This window comes from Rhinolophus sinicus, chromosome 2 (assembly GCF_057876585.1).
Source record: "Rhinolophus sinicus isolate RSI-liver-muscle chromosome 2, RSI-T2T, whole genome shotgun sequence".
Taxonomy (NCBI): domain Eukaryota; kingdom Metazoa; phylum Chordata; class Mammalia; order Chiroptera; family Rhinolophidae; genus Rhinolophus; species Rhinolophus sinicus.
In genome coordinates, this window is record NC_142502.1 from 29,162,573 (window position 1) to 29,171,161 (window position 8,589).

The following is an 8,589-nucleotide window of genomic DNA, read 5'->3' on the forward strand; positions in this document are numbered from 1 at the left end:
TATGCCAAAGAGGCATATTTTGGAGTGTGGCATATTCTGAATCCCTTCATGGGAAATTTGAAGACACATTTTTCACTGAGTTAATTACTTACTATAATAGAATATTTAATTTCATTATATTACAAAGTTGCCATATCTCTGTGGATTTTTAACTTCTCAGCCTAAACCTTAAGTCTATGTCGGCTATGCTACTTCAGGCAGCAATAACAACCTGCGGTGCCACTGATGGCAGCAAATGTGGGCGTATTCATTTGCTAGAGCTGCTGTAACAAACCAGGGGACTTAAACACAGAAATGTATTCGTTCATAGCTCTGGAGGCAAGATGTCTCCTCTTGGGCATCAGAGTTGGTTCTCTCTGAGGGCTGAGAGAGAGAGAGAGAGAGAGAGAGAGAGAGAGAGAGAGAGAGAGAGAGAGAGAGTCTATTCCAGATCTCTTCTCTAGCTTCTGGTGGTGTACCAGCAATCTTTGTTGTTCCTTGGCTTGTAGAAACATCAGCCTGATTTCTGCCTTCATCTTTACAAATTCCCCCTTTTTATAAGGACACCAGTCATGTTGGATCAGAGCCTCGCCTAATGACTTCATTTTAACTTGATTATCTCCATAAAGACCCTATCTCCAAATAAGGTCATATTCTGAATTACTGGGGTTTAGGACTTCAACATATAAATTTGAGGGCTGGGAGAGAGGATATAATTCAACCCTTAGCAGAAGGGAAGAGCAAAGTCTGTAACTGTACTGTCAAATGATGGTCCTGAGAAGCCTATGGGTTCACAGACAACACAAGCCTGAGTGTCTACCGAGAGAAGGGTCCAGTGGACAGGGTACCACCTACTATGACTTTGATTAGTGGAGTGCTGCTTCTACCTTTTCACATGAGATTTCCTGAAAAAAGAAAAATTGCCAGGAAGTGGAAAAGGAGAGTTGTTTGGTGGGTATAGGGTTTCATTTTTGCAAAATGAGAAATTTCTAGAGATCTGTTACACAACATGTACATGTAGTTCACACTACTATACTGTGCACTTAAAAATGGCTAAGAATGCAACTTTTATGCTATGTGCTTTTTACAATTTTTTAAAAAGAAAAGTTTGTTAGAAAACTATGCATTGTATGAAGCATTAGCAATGCCCTTCAGCCTGTGCCAGACGCACTTGGTGGCAGCAGCATTCACACAGGAGAAACATGTGCCAACAGCATCCGGCTCTCATTAGATAACCACATTTTGTTCATGCCATAAAATTCCAAGAATCTATGAGAACTAATTGTCCTGTTTTACAAAATTATTTTTCCTTTGCCTCCTAAGAGTGAATTTGACTTTCTAAAGAAATATCCTGATTTATAAAAGGGGTTTTTATTCACTGATAGGCATAGCAGGAAACCTGCTAACTTCAGACTTACTCCTTTTTATAGTTTTAATTATGTATGTCTTTGGAAATACATATATATGTTTGCATCCATTCAGAAGATAAAATAATGCCACTGTCCTATGACTATATTCTTTTAGAAATAGAAACCAAAACATAGTATACAGATTCCCAAACTTTATTAAAACCTATTACACAAGGGGGCACTAGATTAACATATAATAGGATGTCCAGCAAAATGGCAGACATTTGTTAGCTTTAGTATATAATTTAACCTAAAATAAATTTTAGCCATTGTGTTTTTCAGAGCTGAGAGTTAGCAATATTTATTAATTAAAGTCTTTTAACATTACACATAGAATTTAACCTCTCTTTACAGCTGAAATTCCAACTTTCTTTGAATGAATCTTTGCAACACACACACTTACATACTTACAAAGAGACACCCACAAATGACTGGCAAATATATGCACATACCTCTCCCTTGATCTGATGCAGCAATAAGGTCTCATATTATTAAGCATTTTTCTTACCCATGTAATGTGTTATAGTAGGTGATTAGAAGCAGTTGTCAAAATAAATTAAGTAAACTCTTTTAGTGATGCAGCATGTCCTTAAAAAGGTTATTCGTTTACATGGTTGCTTAGTTCAAATCTCTAAGGGAATTATGTATGCGCACAAAAGCACAGTACATTCTGGCAGGCTTATTCCTCTTGAATTTATACTTCTCCATCCCAGAGGGTTATTTATAGGAACTATCAGGCCAAATCTGCAAAATTTTCAGGAGTGAGAAGAAATATCTGGAAACATTCATGTTTGTATTTCAAAACTGTCAAGTAAACATCCAAAGTATAACATTTAAAGTTATGTAGCAGGAAACATATCATCAAGCTCTAATTAAAGTCCAAGGGGAAAAAGTGTTCACAATTCTAAATCTCATTCTACACGCTGAGTATTCAACTCATAACTTTGCAAATATAACCAGAAATTTTATTCAATCTCTCTCCACACCCATCACACTAGACTAAGTTAAAAACAATGTGGGGTCTGGTAATAGATGGATATGGGTTTAAATCCCAGACACTAAGCCTCGATTCTCTCACTTCTAAAATGGGATCAATATTATTAGCATATTTGGTATATTGTGATGACATTTTAAATAAGATAATGATTGTACATCATGCAGGTCAAATAACATTTATGAAGTGTCAGATAGTCTTACTTTTATTTCTTTTCCTTTTTTCCTTTCTTCTTTCCTGTCCCCTCCTTTCTCCCTTTCTAAATGTTCTGATTTCAAAAAGTGTCAGGCTTCAAAGAATGGCAAGTTTTATATGTTGCTCTTGCAACCATGTTTAATATTTGGTTGTTTTAACTTGTCAACCTCTCCTTGCCCTCTCCCCGGTCACCCCGCTCCCCATATCCACGTTTATAATCTCACATGGGGAGTTAGTTACTTGGGGGCTGTACTCCAAGCACTTTGCATAGTGTCTGGTACACATTAAGGGAATCAACCATACTTAAATGTGCATTTCAAAGGTCATATTCTTTTCCTGTTATTGTGAATTTCAGTTCTACCTAGAATGCAATGATATAATCAACTGTCTTAGGCAGGGTACTTAGTGGTAGGTAACAGAATCCACTCCACTAGTGTAAGACAGAAATTTATTTAAGGGATAGAGAGAGCTCACACAATTGTTCGGATGCCTGCAGAAATGAGCTTCCAGGAGCTGCTGCGTCTTCCACAACAGGAAGCTATCAAATCACAAAGCTACTGTCACAGCTGCTGACGCAAACATGCCACCTCTGCCATGATCTCTATTGGCAAAATAGGTGCCCCAAATCCTGCCTTTTCTTCCACTTAGTTACAAGTGAGAGTCTCTCTGAATGGTGGAACCTGAGTTATACCTCGAACTCTACTTTTAAGAGAGACTGGAGACTGTAATGTAATAAATGTAATTGCTAGTTTTACAGCACAGGAAGGCACAACAAAGTGATATTGGGAGGATTTTAAATGAGCCAATCCAGACAATCTCTATATTCTTTGTTTTAAGTCAATGATCTCTAACATTACTGGTGAGAGAGATGAACTATGCAAAAATTCAATAATGTGAGACTACATTTACGACTGTTTTGAAACTCCATGTCTTGAATATTTTTCAAGTAACAAAATTGAGTAATATCATATTACCTTTTTCTTTAAACAGGACTCTATGTCATACCTGTATGGATGAAATAAAAAATTTTAAATACTGAGGAAGAGATGGGTCAGTGAATTATTGTTATCAATTATTCTTTTTTCCAGAAGTATTTGTTTAACTAACTCTGAAAAAGAGTTGGGAAACTATAGCCTCTATCTAGCACCTTGGATTTTAAAGTGCACCTGAAATTTGTTTTTATCCTAGGACAATTCAAAATGTATTATAAATAGAAACATTATCAAATGAAGGATTGGTACAGTTTTCTCACTAGGATGATTATTGAACAATTTCCTAGTTCCTACTTAACCTCTACTGAGCCTACTGTGTCAGTCTATGACCTTTTACAAAGCTCTGAAGACATTCCAAAATGAGAAAGTCTGTCAGCACACCTGACATGAAAATTACAGTAAATGTGCTCCTTTTGATATGTGAAATAATTTCCCATATCTTTGCTTTTCAGATCGGACTTATGCTCTGTAATTTCCATTGTAATATCAGATTGGAGGTAATATTGGCTTTGCAGAGCACAGTGAACTTGAAAATTACTAAAATGTTTTAAATTTCTATTCCCAAAACCTTTTCTTAATCCTCCTTCTTGTTTCTTTTTAAACAAAACAAATGTTATAGAGTCTTTATAATGCTTCAGAGCACTGTGCTAGGTTCTACTTCAAGTCTACATCTATGTAGTCCATATCTATGACAACAGAAAAACCAGTTTTGACATGAGAAAATAATTAGTAATCCAAGTTTTTTAATCATGCAGAACAATGATACATGTTCCCCCTAAACAGAAATACTTGATTTAAAACCCATGCGTATCCATATCCTAGCAGGACCTGGATCCTGCAGCTGTATGGAAAGGGCCACACGATAGGAACTGACCTCTTCAGAAAAGGACACAGACAATATGGTGTGACCTGCCAAGGGAATGGCTGGAGAAACCAACACTCAAACTTCCCCCTCCTCCAATTCTTCAACAGCTTGATGCTGCCTCCTATTGACTGAACTTAACCAGAGGTAGAAGCAAGGATGCCATTAGTCATTAACGCAGTCCTAGGGCACAGAGCCAGAGTGGAGGGTGGATCAGGTGGAGCAAAAAGAAGATTCAATGGGTGTGGACTTTATTTGTGCCTGCCTGGTGATTTTCCATACATCTAATGTAATCCTCACCAAACCTTACTAAGTAAAGATTATTTTCTACAATTTGTAGATGAGGAAACTGAGGTTCAAATCTATCACTGTAATTCACCACATCCAATAATGTAAGTCACCATAATAACAGGTTGGAGGAAAAAAATCTAAGTACATGAGAAAAAAAAATTAGTAAAAATTTAGTTGCCATTAATGATAAAATGTTTTAGCAATCTTTGCATAGAAGGGACTTTCTTAAACTAGTAAAGAGTATATATATATATATATATATATATATATATATATATATAGTAAAGTATAAATTATATATATATATTATCATACCTGATATTGGAAATGTAGAAACATTGCTTTAAAACCAAGAACAAATTAAGAATGTCTACTTATTTGCTTATATTTAATATTTTAATGCAAGTACAAGCTACTGCTGGAAGTCTTAGCTATTGCAGGAAGAAAAAAATATATAAGAATTGAAAAAGAGGAAAACTACAAAATAAATAAAATACATAAAGATTGGCAAATAGGTATTGGCAGAAAAACAGACATATAGACCAATGGAATAGAATTGAGAACCCAGAAATAAAACCACATAAATATGGACAGATAATTTTTGACAAAGAAGCTAAAAACATACAATGGAGCAAAGACAGCCTCTTCAATAAATGGAGCTGGGAGAATTGGATAGCCACGTGCAAAAGAATGAAACTGGACTGCTATTTGTCACCATGTACCAAAATTAATTCAAAATGGATCAAAGACTTAAGCATAAGACCTGACACAATAAACTGCATAGAAGAAAACATAGGTACTAAACTTATGGACCTTGGGTTCAAAGAGCATTTTATGAATTTGACTCCAAAGGCAATGGAAGTAAAAGCTAAAATAAACAAATGGGACTATATGAAACTTAAAAGCTTCTGCACAGCAAAAGAAACCATTGACAAAATAAAGAGGCCACCAACTGAATGGGAGAAGATTTTTGCAAACAGTGCCTCCGATAAGGGGCTAGTATCCAGAATATACAAGGAACTCATGCAACTGAACAACAAAAAAACAAACAACCCAATTGAAAAATGGGCAGAGGACTTGAAGAGACATTTCTCCAAAGAGGACATACAAATGGCAAATAGACATATGAAAAAATGCTCAACATCACTAATCATCAGAGAAATGCAAATCAAAACCACAATGAGATATCACCTCACCCCAGTCAGAATGGCCATCATCAACAAGACAAATAGTAACAAATGTTGGAGAGGCTGTGGAGAAAAAGGAACCCTCATACACTGTTGGTGGGAATGCAGACTGGTGCAGCCGTTATGGAAGGCGGTGTGGAGGTTCCTCAAAAAATTACGAATAGAATTGCCATATGACCCAGCAATCCCTCTCCTGGGTATCTACCCAAAAAATCTGAAAACATTTAGAGATAAAGACACGTGTGCTCCAATGTTCATTGCAGCTTTGTTTACAGTGGCCAAGACATGGAAACAACCAAAATGTCCTTCGATAGATGAATGGATGAAGAAGTTGTGGTATATATACACAATGGAATACTATTCGGCAGTAAGAAAAGATGATATAGGAACATTTGTGACAACATGGATGGATCTTGAGAGTGTAATGCTGAGCGAAATAAGTCAGACAGAAAAAGCAGAGAACCATGTGATTTCACTGATATGTGGTATATAAACCAAAACAACAAAAGAACAAGACAAACAAATGAGAAACAGAAACTCATAGACACAGACAATGGTTTGGTGGTTGCCAGAGGGTAAGGGGGGTGGGGGGTGGGGGGTGGGGGGTGGGAGATGTGGGTAAGGGGGATCGAATATATGGTGATGGAAGGAGAACTGACTCTGGGTGATGAACACACAACGGGATTTATAGATGATGTAATACAGAATTGTACACCTGAAATCTATGTAATTTTACTAACAACTGTCACCTCAATAAATTTAATAAAAAAAAAAAAAAAAAAGATTGGCAAATAACAAAAAAAATCAGTCAAACAAAAAAACTAAAAGATGGGGTAATAAAGAGGCAGCACAATTGAGTGGTTAAAGAACCCAGGTTCTAAGTATAACAGATGTGGTCTCGAATCCTAGCTTCTTCATTTTCCAATCGTGTGACCTTGTCTAAGAGACAACATCACAGGCTGTCATGTGTTAAATATGAGAATTAGTAGCACGAGTGTAGATATTATGGTTGTTTACATAGAGAACCCAAGAAAATCTATAGATAACTTACGAGACCCAAACAGAAAGTTCAGCAAGGTTTTTGGTTATCAGAGCAATATACAAAAAGCAATTGCATTTTTTATATGCCAGCCACAGAGAATTAGAACATGTAATTTTAAAACAAGGAACTGAGAAATAAACCTAACAAAATATGTGCATGACTTATGAGAAAATTGTAAACTTTAATGAAGGATATTAAAGAAAATCTAAAGAAGTAGAGAGATGTATATGTTTATGAAATTAAAATATAATGCTTCTCTCAGATTAATCTATAAATTAAATAATTCCAATAAAAATGTCAACAAAGTTTGGTAGAACTTGAAAGTTTAAAATCTACACGGAGAAACAAAAAGGGCCAATCAAAATCAAAAACAGTACTGGATATGACCAAGACATGCCCTACTTGCTATCCTACTAGATATCAAGATTTATTACAAAACTGTAATAATTAAGACAATGTGACAAGAAAAACAAATGGAAGAGAAGAGATACTCCAGGAGCAGATCCATGCATGTTTGTTATTAGCTGTGTGACAGAGGTGGCAATACTGATCAGTGGGGCTCAGGAAGAGTAGGGCAACTAGTTATTTATCAGAAAAATATGAAATCAGATCCTTTCCTCATGCCATATACAAAAATCATCTTTAGGTGTATTAAAGACCTACATTTAAAAATAAAACTTTAAGTATTTAATAAAAAGATATCTTTGTGGCTTTGGTAAGAAGCGTTTTCTTAAATGAGATGTAAAATATACACACCATAAAGGAAAGGATGATATATTTATCCGCATCAAAATTAGTAACATTTCCTTGACAAAAGACTACATAAACAGTGAAAAGAGCTATAAACTGGGGAAAGATTTTTGCACCATATATAACTGACAAATCAATAAGGAAAAGGGCAGACGTATGGTGTCAGATGGGTAGTATACATGTAAATGTCTAATCACTATGTTGTTTTGTACACATGAAACTCGTAATAAAAAAAGGGCAGACAAACTAATAACAAAAGACATGAAGAGGAAATCAAAAGGAAATTATTCTGTATAACTAACAAACTATTACTTTGCAAAATATGGAAAGAAATTCTATTAATCATTCATTTCTATGGCTTCATCAAACAAGACACAAAAAGCACAAATCATGAATAAAAGGATTGTTATGTTTGATTACATTAGAATTGAATATTGCATAACAACAGACACAATAGATAAAGTAAAATGACATGGTGCAGACATGGAAATACATAACATGTAATTGACTCAATTTACTTCACAGCACTCATCTGTGCATAATGTCTCCAGGTATGCACTTATGTGAGCAGATTTTTTAATATCTATCTCATCACTAGGCTAAGTGCCATGAAATCAGAGTTGGTATTATTTTTGCTCAGTACTGTATCCTCCAGAACCTATTAGATGTCCTGGTTCCTTCAGTACATTCTGGTTGAAAGCTAATGCATACACACTTAATAACTACAGATATTATTTTGTAATTTGACCAAGGTCACACAGCTAGTGAGTGAAAAAGTTGTGAGTCGAAACCATCCAAGAAATTGTCAAGATCCTTTCCTTGGGCTAATGCTGTGTAGTTAGGTCTCTTGAAGGAGGGGCATTTGGGTCACCAAGCATAATAGGAGCA